The 16953-nt window shown below is 42.6% G+C and overlaps 2 non-coding genes across 2 annotated transcripts; one reads left to right on the top strand and one right to left on the bottom strand.

Moving 5' to 3' along the window:
* Window positions 1–16419: 16419 nt before the first annotated feature.
* Trnat-ugu (transfer RNA threonine (anticodon UGU)) lies at window positions 16420–16494 on the bottom strand. The gene has a single exon. It is a non-coding gene; the product is annotated as a tRNA-Thr (tRNA).
* Window positions 16495–16878: 384 nt separating this feature from the next.
* Trnat-ugu (transfer RNA threonine (anticodon UGU)) lies at window positions 16879–16953 on the top strand. The gene has a single exon. It is a non-coding gene; the product is annotated as a tRNA-Thr (tRNA).

Genomic DNA, 16953 nt, shown 5'->3' with positions numbered 1-16953 from the left:
TGACGACTTACAATCCTGGCTACGTTATCAGCTTATCCCTTCTGGTAGATAAGGTTTACGGTTTTAGCTGTTTCCAGACGAATGTTTGACAGCTGAGTTTGTGGTGTTGATTAGTGCCAGTGGAGTGTAGAATTCAGACTCAGGCTGTGCGCCCTTTAGGCAGGCAGTGCGTGGGTGGGACAGCGGCGCCTGCTGCTACTGGTCGGCTGCACAGCTAATGGCGGTGCCCTCCGTCTGACGTCACAGCCGGCCACGCGGCAACCTGGCTCTCTCCAGCGCTGCCCTGCTGGCGTGTAGCTGTCCCCGTGGTCTGCAAAAGGCTGCTGTGTGCAAGGGAGAGAGGATCTAAAAACTTGACTTCAAATAGGCGAATCTAACATCACGGATCTAAAAAAGTCGTAAATACTCACCAAATAATATTAACATGAGTTCAGTCACCACATTCCAAATGCCGTTCGTTGCGGACGAGTGTTTCTAGGCGCTTCACTCCGGAACCGAGCTGCTGCTACCGTCGCAGGTTCGAATCCTGCCTCGAGCATGGATGTGTGAGATGTCCTTAGGTTATTTAGAACTACTTAAACCTAAGTTTTAGGGGACTGATGACCTCACATGTTTAGTTCCATAGTGCTCAGAGCCATTTTTACTCCCAAAAGATAGTAAGATGTGTTCGATCCCCACATTCCAAACTCGAAATCGATTTGGTGTTTCTTTTGTGGGCGACCATGCTCTGCACGTAGCAGAGTTTGTGGGTCCATTCGCAGATGCCTATCAAACTGCTGAGAGACGAAAAAACAAAGAATTTGTTATAACATTTCGTACATGGAAGTGTAAAATTTGACGTCAAATAGGTGACAGTAACTTCAAACACTTTTTTGTCTCGCTCCTATGGTACCGCAAAACACGAAAACTAAAAAAATCTTGGAATCGACAAGTAGACTCACCTATACAGCTCAAGTAGAGGGACAAGATGCAAAAAGTTAAATCGCAAAAGAAATAACGAAACATACTTAATGAAAAGTCAAAAAATAATTTATGACAGCTGCGCTCCAAGCGGTCAGCCACCTACACTTCTGGATACGACATTGGACGGTTGTGAATAGTTTCGTTTGTATTTATTTGTAATATAGTTTTTAAGTGGGAGATTATTTAATACCACAAAAATCGAGAACAGCTATAAAATGGCACCGCATTTGTTTTTCTTTAGTATCCTGCGAGGTACGAAACGGTACATCAAAGAACAGTTTATTTACAATTTTCTTGAAGCTGCAAATACCAACGGAAGGACGTTGTTTTCTTTCAATAACAAAAAAAGGGCTTGTTTACATTGGAATACCTCACCTTTTGCAGAAAGACGCCTTGTATTTCCTCAACAACTTAAGTCTTCTACACTCCAATTCCAGTCAAAAAAATGGTTCAAATGGCTCTGAGCACTATGCGACTTAACATCTATGGTCATCAGTCCCCTAGAACTTAGAACTACTTAAACGTAACTAACCTAAGGACAGCACACAACACCCAGCCATCACGAGGCAGAGAAAATCCCTGACCCCGCCGGGAATCGAACCCGGGAACCCGGGCGTGGGAAGCGAGAACGCTACCGCGCGACCACGAGATGCGGGAACTTCCAGTCAAATCAGAGGATATGGGACGTTGGAAACTTGAATGGAATGCAATATCTGCATTATTTAACGTATCAAATAAGCTATCAAAAATGCAGCGAAAGGGAAGAAGAGATAATATTGCATTGACGAGATAATATTACATTGAAAGCAATAAAATGTTTCGCAACACAGAAGAACCCAATTCCAGTTGTTGCTACATCTTAGCCACACACGGCAAGAATCATCAACTCCTTCGCTTTTGAAACCAAAATTCTTACATTTACAAAAATATTCGTGCACTGGGAAGTGGAGGGAAGTGTAAGAATGTGCGAATCATTAGACCTAATAAAAATTATTGCGTGTCAAGGATAGCGCCTATCATAATAACAGAAAATAACAGAAGTAGATGGTCCTAATGCATGAGATACGGGTTTATTTTGTCTTGATTTCAACGGTATAAGGTGCTATTATACGCATACTCGAAACTATTTCTTCATAGAATAAATTGTAGCTTATGGCTCAGAATCAAATGAGATTCTGCTTCCCGGGTTCGATTCCCGGCGGGGTCAGGGATTTTCTCTGCCTCGTGATGGCTGGGTGTTGTGTGCTGTCCTTAGGTTAGTTAGGTTTAAGTAGTTCTAAGTTCTAGGGGACTTATGACCACAGCAGTTGAGTCCCATAGTGCTCAGAGCCATTTGAACCATTTTGAGATTCTGCTGTTTTCACATTTATTTCATTACTATTCATGTCTCTCGATAATTTTACTAACGCTTGGAGCGCTAAAAATAATATTTATGTACATATTTCGTAAATTAAGTTGAAAAATAATTGAAAACAAACTATCTTACCGCTGCTTTCTCGTCGCTAGGAGCGCTAGTTCAGTTCCAACTGTCAGACGATAACAATTTTCACAGCGGTGTTGTCACGGCCGTGTATGTTAGACTGTGGTTTACGTCGGTTGCTAAGGCAACCACAAATAACATTTAATAACAGCCTACTTACTACTTACATCCGTACTCTTACATCCTTCGCATCGTTAACTCATGATGTTACACAGGACGTCACTGGTCAAAGCTGATAGGTGGAACCAGACATTAAAATTAACACAAATTAGAACTCACGGCTTGAAATTAATCTATAAACGAGTACAAATTATTATAACTTGTATTATTTCTTACCGATGTTTCTAGACAACAGGCAGCTGTACTAACCTTCGCGATCATTATCTAAGCGAGCGAATATGGCCGGCGTTTGGCACAGCAGTTTCGAAGGGAGATTTGTAATTTGTAGTAGCGTGTTCTTCCTGCAGGTACAAGATTCACAAAATTAATGTTTCTCCTACTACCTTAAACAACCAATTACAAATAGTTGGACGACTGATTTGTAAAATTAAATTACTGATTCATTAAACGTACACGAATGCGACAATTAATGTTATGCATCCGCAGAAAGTTGCAATCGATTCGATGCCTGTTTTTCGGCAGAAATAAGATACTATTTGCTGGCTCAGCAGAGTCTGCTGTCACTTCCCCGTGATCTTACCGCGTTTCACGGTTTTTTAAGACTACCGCAAGGAGACACGAACAGTCGCCTTGCTCGCCATTCGGCTCGTCTCAAAGCGTTGCTAAGCTACGGCTTGTGCCGTTGAAGAGATCCCTGTATTGTTGATAACTACGTCACGACGCGATTTGTCTTGTTTACGCTAAGAGTGAATGAGGGCAGTTACCACGGCAGCGATGGTAGCATGGACGTAAATGGGCTGTGGCATACTGGTCAACCCCGCAGAAAACAAGGCACCAGGAGGAAAGAAATGAAAGAAATAAGCAAACATTAAAACAGGAAGAAAAACTGGATAGAAACTGTAAAATCGATCAGTCGAGACGAATCTTCAACTAGGTTAAAGTAGTGCAATCACTTAATTGTTTTTATTTTATTATACACATCCAGTTCCGTAGCACCAATCGGAGGTGCAAATCTCCATGCTCATGGCACAAAGCAGTACACCAAATTAACATCAGGAACCTTAATAATAGGCAAATTTTACACGATCTCCTGAGTAACATCAAGCATAATCAAAAGAGACAATACAGAAATCTGTTTAATTTTTTTCCAGGAACTCTCCGACAGTAGAGAAGTGGTGAGCCACGAAAAATCTTCAGCTTGGACTGGAAAGTATGTAGATTACTGCTAAGATTTCTTTTCTTTTTTTCTTTTTGTAATTCTTGTGATTGCTTATTGGAAATAAGAAATCCTGCACGCTGCTCTGCACAAGAATGAAGGACGTGCGATAGAGATGCAGACTGCAATTCTCCCAAATATTGAGGCTGCTAACTCTTGGAATAAGCCCGTGTTGTTGACAACACGCGACGTAAAAGAAAATATATTTAGAATGCCGAGTCGCAGAATTCCGGCCTGTGGAGTGTGGATGGACAAGTGTTTCGCGAACTTACACCACACTTTGCCCGAACTACTTTTTCTTGAACTGAAAATACTCTTTGAGAATGGGAATAGTTACACCAGAATAACATCGTTCGTCATAAGACAATGAAAATAAGCAAAGTAGACTAATTAGGGTATCGCTTATTTCAGCTTCTGTTCCAATGGTAAATACAGCAGCACGAAATTTTGGACAAGAGACTGAACGTGGGCCTTCTATGACAGCTTACTATCTGTTTGAACAACTAAGAATTTGAAATGTTTAGATTCACTAATCATATGCCCATTATCTGTAATCAAATGGTTCAAATGGCTATGAGCACTATGGGACTTAACTTCTGAGGTGATCAGTCCGCTAGAACTTAGAAGTACTTAAACTAACAGTGCCCGAGGCAGGATTCGAAACTGTGACCGTGGCAGTCGCGTGGTTCCGGTATCTGTAATCAAAATGTCAGTTTCAGCTCAATTGTGTGTTACAAACTGCAAGAACTGAGTCTTACAAGGGGAGGCCGCCAATTGTGAAATTCAGATTAGATTCATACTGCGCATAATCAAAGCTCATGGCCAGAGCTGTAATGTGGCAAAGCACCAAGATGCACTTCTCAGCCATTGTCGAGAAAATCGACAGTAAAAAGAAACCGTTGCAGTGAAATACTCTCTACGATTAATATTTTTCTACAGCGTCCTGGCGCAGCGGTAAGCGCTCGGGTTCGTAATGCGAAGGTCGCCGGATCGAATCTCGCGCGATGCAATTTTTTTTATTATTACTTTTTTGTAATTCGAACATTAATGAATTGCTTATGCACGTTGGTGAAGGCGGATCGCTCTCCAATTGTACTGCCTCCATTTTTCCGTTTGTTTAACAGGGTGTACCAAAGCTCTCACGTCCGCACTGATTTTCGACGATGTTATAAGCTGCGATAGGGAAAGCATCTACCTTATTTCGAAGTTAGCAGGCAACAACGCTGTTATGCGGCGGCTCGTTTCGGCTCATTCAACATCTGTCAAAGTGTAACGAGCGAGTAACGGAGTTTATATTTCATACCTGCCACAGCAAATTTGTGTTCGTGGGGTCTCTATTCTAATTCGAGCGTTTGACTTACGCTATACGTATTCGTTTCGGAATATCGTTTCTACGTCTTCCGTTACCTGTACGTGGTTAACATTATGAAGATAATTAATAACATTTGTGAAATACAACTTTGTTTACGGAAAACATAATGATGTTCGAAGTCGCCAGTTTTCCACGACAAACGACTTTCAACAACTTATTATATGCATAATTGTTGCAACTGATTACCGGGAAATATATAAATCAGTGCGGACGTGAGAGCTTTGGTACACCCTGCTAAACAAACGGAAAAATGGAAGCGGTACAATTGGAGAGCGATCCGCCTTCACCAATATATATATATATATATATATATATATATATATATATATATATATATATATATATATATATATATTTGAATTACAAAAAACAAATAATAAAAAAAATTTGCATGGCGCGAGATTCGATCCGGCGACCTTTGGATTACGAACCTGAGCGCTTACCGCTGCGCCACGACGCTGTACAAAATTATCAATCGTAGAGAGTATTTCACCGCAACGGTTACCTTTAACCGTCTATTTTCTCGACAACGGCTGAGAAGTGCATCTTGGCGCTTTGCCACGTTACACCTCTGGCCATGAGCTTTTATTATGCGCAGTATGAATCGAATCTGAATTTCACAATTGGCGGCCTCCCCTTGTTAGCGTAAGTTTGTTCCCTACAAGAAGACTGCGGTAGTCCTCGTGGGGTTGTGGACCACTGCGGCTGCGGCGGGGACGGAGCCTCTCGGTCGTTTCTAGGTCCCCGGCTAACATACAGTACATTACAACTCTTGGGAGAACATCTGTAGCAATTACAGATGTGAAAGTGCGCAGATGGAGAGTATAAGACAATACTTGTGCAAGAGGAATAGTTTGTTCACAACAGAAAATTGCACAAGAAACTTCGAGCTGTGGGCTCCTCCCTCGTACGTTTTACACGGGTGCTGCACTTACCTTGTGCTGCACTGTACTTTCATACAGCCACATCACAGCTGGATTCGCGTTTGGTGTGAGCAGTAATCAATCTGCAGCCTCAAGAATAATCGTGGTTTCATCAATAAACAGAGGTAATACAATAAGGGTGACTTGCACGCGACCACTGCCGATAACTATTCTCGTATTTACGATATTGCGGTGGCTGTGTTATTCCGAATTACGATGCAAGGTTCCTTTGACCATGCATGCATGTCCGAAGGAACTTCACATCGTAGTTCTTATTAACACAAGCACTGCTGTATCGTATTTATGCGCAGACACCGGGCAAGCGAGTTGCAACTGAAGTGTCTCCCTTCTACGGGAATACATAATGCATGTACGGGAACAGGTTGTGGACGGATGGTTGGCCACATATGGAAGTTTGGGTCTGGCTGTGGTTCGTGCTCAGATGGGCTAATGGCAGGGCGACCGCTATCGATAAGCGGGAAATCCGGGTTTGAACCCCGGTCCGGCACAAATTTTCACTGTCGTCATTCGGTTATACGTCTGATGGCAGCCCATAATCGGAACTGCGAATACAGTTTGTGGACTCATATTTGTCCAACACAAGCTTGGCTCCCATCTCTTTTGACTTTCTTCTCGACGGGGTGTTAAACTCCGATTTCCCTTCACATTTTCACTGCCGCCCGTGCGGTGTTACATGTTTCAGCGTCAGATCAGGCCAGCCACAGCACATTAAACGAGCGTCTCTGCTGTGGCCGCCTTCGGCTACACACCAGTCTAAGTGTCTAGAGCCCTACGTCCCGGCCGGCCGAGGTGGCCGAGCGGTTCTAGGCGCTACAGTCTGGAACCGCGCGACCACTACGGTCGCAGGTTCGAATCCTGCCTCGGGCATGGATGTGTGTGACGTCCTTAGGTTAGTTAGGTTTAAGTAGTTCTAAGTTCTAGGGGACTGATGATCTCAGCAGTTAAGTCCCATAGTGCTCAGAGCCATTTGAACCCTACGTCCCCACCAACCGACCGACGGACCAATTTCTTGTGCTGTCTACACACGCCTCGACCGACTTCACGCCATGATAATAATGCCGCATTGTCACCGTGAAAATAACAGCCTGGTTTACCTTTTCGAGTATTTTGTTTTCCCCTGACATAGGCAACAGTCGGCGACGGACTTCGCTCTCAGGTGGTCGTACTCGACCGACCTCCCGACGAGGAAAGTAGCTCGGTCGGTTGGCCAAAACGCATACAAATGCCCAGCTTATCGGTCGGTCGGTTGGTGCTTGAGTAACAGATCTTTGTATTTACCCTTCAGCGTCGATGATTGGAGGAGTGTAGCGAATCATCAGCCATCTACAGGGGGCGGTGTTTTCCCCCTGTCTGTCTTCGTTGCGAATCGTTAGTTGAACGGCGTTCGCGTCTCTTTGTAGTATGGTGGCGCCAAGGAGTTTGCGGGCCTACCTCGTGAGTGTAGCCGTGTCCATAATTACTAGTCTCAACTTTCTACTGCGATGCACGAAGGTGGTTGTCTTACTGCTACGAACGAATCTGTCCGTGATTGTGGTTTCCCAGCATTGGCCTATTTATAGCGCTGCCTCACTGTTAATATAGCGGCCATGTTGTGTCACCCGTGCGCTTATTCTGAAAACTGGCCAGAGCAGTGTTGTGCGCCTGTCGTATGTAGACCACCTGGGATACCATCGGGAGAGCGTCGCAGATGCCTGAGCCTGCGACTGCTGTGGGTGACCACCTAGCGAAGCACCTCGACTGTGTAATTTTCATGCGAGGTACGCCAATTACCATGCGTCTTGAATGTATGCCTTCTTTATTTCGATTATGCGTTTGCCCACCATTACATGTAGTTGAGATTGTCTGCTGATGCGAAAATATGCCTGGAAGTGATCCAACTCTCATCCCACCTATTAGGAACGTATTATGTACTCAAAACCGTCTATAGCTTGGTGTGCACCCTAATTGTACAGAACTTGAAATAGAAAATACCACGAAATGTTGAACGTTTTTTGCACATCTGGGCTTTTCCTGTTTCAGTAGCTATGTGGTAAATTTTTGACACTGCTGTATCGGTATGGCACTAATTTTGGAGCTGAAACGCTTACTTTCGCTAGTTACGTATGTCTTAGAATGTTCTTGAAATTTTCGGCAGTGCGATCCACCTTGGAAATATGAAATTTCTTTAGGCTTGTTTAGAGTTATCATTCGACTTTTGCCGTGGCTTCGTCCACAGAGCGCTGGGGAGGGCAGCCGCAGTGGCCGCATTCAGCTCCCAGCTGGCTCACCGGACACGATGCATGCTCGGTTCTTACCGGCAGTGTGGCGACGAAGGTTTACATTACGGGCTCCCAGGCAGAACTGTCATCTGGTATTTACGTCTGCAGCCGTAACTGCAGTTCCTTTGATCATACAATGTAAGCTTTCACGGCCGGTATTTTCACTTAAAACTTCGGGGTGATAGGCCGTGGTCGAAGTATAAAACTGTCCCCTGACGTTTCGTCTCCGACTGCGGGAGATATCCTCGGAGGTACAGCGCCGAAGTTTCTTCGGACGCTGTTTCTGTCGTAGTATAATACCACCTTGCTCACTTGCCTCTAGATTTTATTACGTATTTTGCAGCTTACTTAACAAAGATCTCCGAAATTCTTAGTTGGTCACCTGTCACTACTTTATCTGTGTTAGTGGATTCAGGAGTGAGACGCACTGATGCTTCCATAGGTTCCTGATTACTCTGCTGACGTCATTAGAGACCTAAAATATTTACGATATGTATTAACATTACTTTCACTTACTGCAGTCACTCAACTATCCCAAATTTGCCACAAACGGCATAAAGCAGGAGCAACCTCATATAGAAGACTGCTGCGTTAAATGTACTGTTCACAAGGCATACACGAACCAGAGCATTCTGGCAGCTCATCTCTTGGCCCGCTTCCCAGCAACACGATCTTCCCATCTTGCTCACCCCTCTGTGCCACCCATGACTTGTCCACTGTTTCGTACTGCCAAACTCTCATCCTATTGAGCTACAAAATTAATCACAAAACTTCAAGCTCCCCATCGTCCAAGACAAGAAAACCTGAATTTCTTTGGGTCGCCTGCTCCTCTTGCATGACAATAAAGGTACGTGGAACCACTGTGTACCAAAAGTCACAACCTGACGCTCTTGCCATTTTTTTACTCATAATGCATTATTAAACGACACACTTCTCCACTGACAGTCTTTGAGGGATATGTTCAGTTAGACTTCAGTTATCACTGCATGATACAGTGGCATTTGTTACAAAGCGGTTGACTCTGTGTGTCAAGTGAACGAGACACATCAGTGGACTACATTTTTCGAATGAGATTTCGTACGTCTAAATACTGCGTCTGCAATACTAGTTTCATTTACGAAAGTCGTTGCTGTTCCATTTACTGTACTTTGTCTGTAGTTCTTGAGTGTCCCATGGTGGACTTCTTTTCTGCATGCTTTGCATCAGACTGGTCACATTTGTAGGTTTAATATACAATACATGGTCGTTATGGAATCTGTTCCTAGTAGCAGCAGAGGCTGTGGCATTTGCACTTTTCTGCAACGTTCACATCACTGGCATCAACAAGCCAGTAAGCAATGTTTACCTCATACGTACATGGAGTGAAAGGAGAGAATTAATGGGTTTTCTGAAACGACATGGCTTCATTGGAGAAAAGAAAAGACATGGTAACTTAATGGATGTGGATTGTGGCCCATCACTTGTAATAGGGGCTGGTTTATGTAGGTTTATCGGCGTTTGCGCGTGTTGCGGTCATTTATGGTACAAGAGTCGAAATTTTGTTTCCATGAAGTTTCACATTTTTAAGATGATATGGATATGGCTGATAGGGTGTTGGTGACGGACGTTCTATGTACACAAAAGTGGGGGTGGTGTTACATTGAAATGCGATGGAGGCCTATTATGTTTCGGTGAGGTTAATTATTGGGGCTTGGTCTCCTTGGCATTTTTGGTTTCGAGTGAGGATCGAGGAGATTTGGTACTCAAACTAAATGTGGAGTGGGGTGGTATCACTGCACTACATATTGTTAAGGAAAACGAAGTGTTTCTGTACATATTGTTGTCGCTCTCTGGTGTATGAGGGGGCCGAAGGTTGAATTTACGCGTATTCGGTTGATAATCATCGCGTGCAGTACAACATTAATCCGGATGCATCCAGTAATGCTAATAAGCATTACACTTTGCAGGTCTAATAAGATTACTTTAATTACTTTATCATACTTGGTTCATGGATATTAATGTCCTGTTTTCCTAAAACCACCACCTTTTCGCTACGTTCCATACATTCCGGTTTTAATTATTCTGAATAACTTTGACAAAGCTACAGTGTCGTAGTATGTGCCCTATGGTCTTGTGCATTGTCACAGCCATGTTGGGTTTAAATGAGGTACTTAAATTCGCCGTTTTGAGGACGTAGAGGGTAAAACTGGCCCCTGTTATTAAGCTCCCTACTTCTGCAGTGTTAATTCTTATTACAAAGCTAATTTTAAAAGCTGTCTAATACAGAAATCTTATCCTAATACCTAATTTTTTGTTGTTTGTTGGTGAAAATAATGCAGGTAACTTATTCGCTTGATGGCAAGTGCCATCAAAGACTTAAATAGCATCAGTAGTGCAAATGCATAGTTGAAAGATTACATTCACGACACTGAACTATGAGTATTTCACAAATCATTAGTTAAATCGAAGGATATGGAAAAAACTGACAAATTATGTCTGTTGCGTTAATAATTCACTGCTCCCAGTGGTAGACGATTATATACGTTTGGAGGGTGGAAAAAATCTATTTTTGCAAAGTCAGCAGCGGGACAGTGACTCAGCAATGAACTCAGTATTTATGTATATTTATTCGTGTTTCGTAACTAATCGGTGGTTACTTGTCTGGTGGTAGCCTGAGGTGTAATACTGTCAGCGTGCACTGCACCAAAGTTGGATTGTTCAAAAAGCGGTCCCAAGTCCTCTGTCCGGGAGCTAAGAGTCCCGAACCAGTCTGTGCAGACAGGGTCCAGGGTTCGAACCCAGTCCAGCGGCAGGCAGCACCTCGCCGTCGGCACCTCGGGGCGTCCAGCTCCACGTGTTCTGACAGGGGTCCCGCACAAACGTGAGGCAACACGTGTGACTGAGTGCTTAATATTCATGTAATCATTTACAAATTAATTCCCGTAAAGATAAGCCAACCAAAAAGATACAACTACTAAACTGGGTTTGAAACAGTCTTATACTGACATCATAATTTGGTTGGCGCATTCCCGTCTTACTCGTTACGTATTCGAATAAGAAACATGTAACCAAAGCGCCATGTAAGACACGAATCTTCCCTAAGAAACATAAAATCAGAGAAATCGTGAAATCCTGTCACACCCATACTGCACAAGTGATTCACGTAACGTTCATCAAATGAAATACCTAAATGGGACGTATTATGTCGTTTCTTTGGTATTGCATACACTAAAAGGTGAAGTACATCATAGATACGGAAAGAATTCGTTGTTCCAAGTGATAGCTATTAATATTGATAACTACCATACCGTCACCAGATACTTCTATAAGTTTCCTTTAATTTACGTCTATGGTCACAAAATTAACAGATTACCGGTTTCGGTGTTTAATGTCCATCAAATCTGCAGCAAAAATGGGAAAAACATAAATACACTCGCAAACTGTATACAGCTTAAGAACAATACACAGACCGATCTGAAAAGTAGTACTGACAAAATTTACATTTGTGCGCTTTAAATATGAAGAGGCATACCTGTTTCATAAAACAGTCCTAATGTACTGCAGACATAGTGGCATCGTCAAATGTTAAATGCGGGGTCAGCACCAGCATCGTCAAATACATGAAAGTAACATCGCATGCACGACTCATGTCAGTAGTACTACTGTTTAAAACAAGCTGCCGTACAGTAGCCACAAGATGTTTGTTTTGCAAGTTCACCAGATGTTGCTAATGTAGGCACACACTATTTTTCAGTAATTAATTGAAACAGCGAAAATAAAGGTGGATACAATAGTTGAACTCTGTAATAAGTTTATAGCGTGTGAAAGGCATTACAGTAATAAAAAGCAATAAAAAGAACACGACAAAAGTAATATTGTTGAAAAGAGGAAGAGTTAAGAAACAGTGGTTGACATGTGCTCTAGTGCCAATATTCTAGATCTACATCTACATCCATACTCCGCAAGCCACCTGACGGTGTGTGACGGAGGGTACCTTTAGTACCCCTATCGGTTCTCCCTTCTATTCCCGTCTCGTATTGTTCGTGGAAAGGATTGTCGGTATGCCTATGTTGGGCTCTAACATCTCTGAGTTTATCCTCATGGTCTCTTCGCGAGATATACGTAGGAGGGAGTAATACTCTGCTTGACTCTTCGGTGAAGGTATGTTCTCGAAACTTTAACAAAAGCCCGTACCGAGCTACTGAGCGTCTCTCCTGCAGAGTCTTCCGCTGGAGTTTATCTATCATCTTCGTATCGCTTTCGCGATTACTGAATGATCCTGTAACGAAGCGCGCTGCTCTCCGTTGGATCTTCTCTCTTCTATCAACCCTATCTGGTACGGATCCCACACTGGTGAGCAGTATTCAAGCAGTGGGCGAACAAGCGTACTGTAACCTACTTCCTCTGTTTTCGGATTGCATTTCCTTAGGATTCTTCCAATGAATCTGTCTGGCTTCTGCTTTACAGACGATCAACTTTATACGATCATTCCATTTTAACCCTTCTAATACAGAGTATTTTTTGTTACACTGAGTACCATTGGGGTCTTTAGTGACCCCAACGGAAATTACTTTTTAATAAGGATAGTTTTAATAATGGTAGAATAAAATCACATTCCTTATGTTTTCCACAATATAAAACATGTCAGTGACATTACATTAAATTAAAATGCATATTTTTTAACTTATTTATTGCCATGAAATTTACAAACGATTCTCATGAAACTACAAACATTTTTGATTAAATTCCGAACTGACATTTACGACGCATTACACTTACAGCAATAAATTGAAGAGTGGTTTTTACACACAGAACATCAAAGAACATCAACATTTTGAACATTCGTCGGTGAATTTTCTGTCCTCAGACCTTTTAAAAAACGGACACCTTCCTCTTTTTCTTGTCTGTACTGTTGATGGGAGTACAGGGGAAATAATTTTGTCTGGCTTTCTTCTCACGAGTTGCTTCCCCAAATTCTATGAGAAATGCCCATCTCTTGTAGGTGGTCCTTTCTGCCAAATCTGGTGTAAGATGTAGTAATATGATATTTGCATTCAGTGCACTGATATCAATCATGCTGTAAAATAATACCATTGGCCACCTTCTGCTCATCCTCTTTGCAGTCTACGTTCTAACCAGCTTGTCCATGGTATCTACACCTGATTTTGTTTTGTTATAATCCAGAATCATTACTGGCTTGCATTCTTCATGATTTTCCACTTCCTTCCTTGAATACACTGTACTGAGCAACGTTACAACTTTTCCCTTTTTCGGACAATATGAAAGAATTGAAGCATGCTCTTGGAATCCAAAAATAGATGAATATTTGGCACGACCTTTGGTCTGAGTGAAAGCTTGTGGTAGTCCTCTTTTATTTTTTCTAATTGTTCCTAAAAGTGTGAGATTGATTTTTAGGAGTTCTCTCGCCAAACTAAGGCTAGTGAAAAAATTGTCAGTTGTTACATTTCTGCCACTGTTTTCTAAGCCTTTCACCATACCTAAACCAGCTCTCTTGCCTTGACCAACTTCACGAGATTCAATTTCTTTTCGACCAGTGTAAACTTGGAGACTGAGAACGTAAGACGTTGCACTATCCCATACAGCCCATAATTTCAACCCATATTTTACAGGCTTTGAAGGAATATATTGCCGAAATGGACATCTACCACGAAATGCCAAAATATGTCCAATTGTTACGTTGCTGTGAGGAACATATGCTTCTTGAAATGTGTGTACCCACATTTCAAATATTTCTGTAATGGGAGCCAGCTTGTCAGAAGCACGGTTGTGACGTCGCACATCTACGTCATCAAATCGGATGCACCCTGAAATTTGCGTAAAGCGATTTCGAGCCATTGCTTCACTAAAAATGGATCTACCATCCTCTTTGTTCCACAGATGTGTAAGTGCTTCTTTATGGGCCTTGTAAGCACCTGCTAGGATCAAGACACCGATAAAGCACTTCAGTTCAATGGCATCTACTGGCTTCCATTTACTACTGTAAACAAGACTACCCTCTTTGTTAGTCCACATGAAGAATGTTTCTCCTAAGAAAAATCTGAAAATCTGATTCTATGGAGTCTACATATTTCACTGCGAATTTTGTTGGACCTGGCTTCACTCGCATTATGTTCCATCTCTCTTCTCTTCCACAAGCTCTTCTCAACTCGTGTTTGTGCTACAATTCTTCTTTGTTTTTAGGCCTACACAATATAAAAAAAATAAAAATGCAACAAAGGGTATATCTTGGCTCTAGACCCTAATGCACATTTACAAAAATACATTGTGTACTTATATATCAGTCGGAAATATGGGTTACTTCCTGTTCAGGCTTTACATCTGCACTGTCCAAATCTTCTTCTGAACTTCCGTCTGATTGAGGAATATTCTCTTCTATGACATCAGTTTCTCCATCGCTGCACGGGGCATCAGAAACTATATCGCTGATATCACTGTTTGATTCTCCAGATAGAGGATTATCTTGCAGTGATATTTCAAGCACTTCGTCTTCGGAAAGGTGACGAGACATTTTCCACTAAATGCAACACACACAATAGTGGTCTCCACTTGTATGGAACAAATAACTGTCAGCTTATAAAGTATTGGCAATAATCACACGTGACAACAATATTTACATGAATAAAACAAAGGAAATAAATCAAGTTATGGATTCAATACAGCATTATTGGGTAATACAGCAAGAGAGAAATGGGGTCGCATTTAAACCAAATAGTATTCAGTGGTTCTCTCCTGATTTTCTGCAAAACTAAATATTTTGAAAAAGTTATATTAATATATTACGAACCCATTACTTAATACAGAAGTCCGAATTTTTCATAATTTTTAGGAATAGCAAATAACGTATATTTTGCAGAAAATTACGGCCTGGGGTCATTATAGACTCCATGGCATTAGGAGGGTTAAATAACTCCTAATGCTTACTCCAAGATAATTTATGGAATTAACTGCTTCCATTGTTGACCTGCTATTTTGTAGCTAAATGATAAGGGATCTATCTTTCTATGTATTCGCAGCACATTACACTTGTCTACATTGAGATGCAATTGCCATTCCCTGCACCATGCGTCAATTCGCTGCAGATCCTCCTGCATTTCAGCACAATTTTCCATTGTTACCTCTCAATACATCACAGCATCATCTGCAAAAAGCCTCAGTGAACTTTCGATGTCATCCACAAGGCCATTTATGTATATTGTGAGTAGCAACGGTTCTATGACACTCCCCTGTGGCACACCTGAAATCACTCTTACTTCGGAAGACTTCTCTCCATTGAGAATGACATGCTGCGTTCTGTTATCTAGGAACTCTTCAATCCAATCACACAATTGGTCTGATAGTCCATATGCTCTTACTTTGTTCATTAAACGACTGTGGGGAACTGTATCGAACGCCTTGCGGAAGTCAAGAAACACGGCATCTACCTGTGAACCCGTGTCTATGGCCCTCTGAGTCTCGTGGACGAATAGCGCGAGCTGGGTTTCACACGACCGTCTTTTTCGAAACCCATGCTGATTCCTACAGAGTAGATATCTAGTCTCCAGAAAAGTCATTATACTCGAACATAATACGTGTTCCAAAATTCTGCAACTGATCGACGTTAGAGATATAGGTCTAAAGCTCTGCACATCTGTTCGACGTCCCTTCTTGAAAACGGGGATGACCTGTGCCCTTCTCGAATCCTTTGGAACGCTACGCTCTTCTAGAGACCTACGGTACACCGCTGCAAGAAGGGGGGCAAGTTCCTTCGCGTACTCAATGTAAAATCGAACTGGTATATCATCAGGTCCAGCGGCCTTTCCTCGTTTGAGCGATTTTAATTGTTTCTCTATCCCTCTGTCGTCTATTTCGATATCTACCATTTTGTCATCTGTGCGACAATGTAGAGAAGGAACTACAGTGCAGTCTTCCTCTGTAAAACAGCTTTGGAAAAACTATATATGACGGTAGTATCTGTTCCCGAAAGAACAGTTACCGTGGATGACCATGCAGCTTTGCTAGAAATGAAATAGACACCCTAGCTGCAAGCAGGCGTTGATACACTTCATTGGGGACATGTTGAAAATGTGTGCCCCGACCGGGACTCGAACCCGGGATCTCCTGCTTACATGGCAGACGCTCTATCCATCTGAGCCACCGCGGGCAGAGAGGATAGTGCGTCTGCACGGACTTTTCCCTTGCACGCTCCCCGTGAGATCCACATTCCCAACATGTCCACAACACTACATTCGTAGTGCGCCTAATAGATGTTTGCATGGTCATCCACGGTAACTGTTCTTTCGGGAACAGATACTACCGTCATATATAGTTAAAAATATGGGTTCCCGGCCTTTGACCTTCTTGTGCGAACGCACACGCTATGCCCGAACTCGGACTGGACTTGGTAGATAAAACTGCCACGAGTAATGAGTTTGATGGGCAAACATCTATTAGGCGCCCTACGAGTGTAGTGTTGTGGACATGTTGGGAATGTGGATCTCACGGGGAGCGTGCAAGGGAAAAGTCCCTGCAGACGCACTATCCTCTGTGCCCGCGGTGGCTCAGGTGGATAGAGCGTCTGCCATGTAAGCAGGAGATCCCGGGTTCGAATCCCGGTCGGGGCA

Source organism: Schistocerca nitens, chromosome 1 (assembly GCF_023898315.1).
Source record: "Schistocerca nitens isolate TAMUIC-IGC-003100 chromosome 1, iqSchNite1.1, whole genome shotgun sequence".
Taxonomy (NCBI): domain Eukaryota; kingdom Metazoa; phylum Arthropoda; class Insecta; order Orthoptera; family Acrididae; genus Schistocerca; species Schistocerca nitens.
This window is presented reverse-complemented; position numbering and strand designations above follow the sequence as displayed.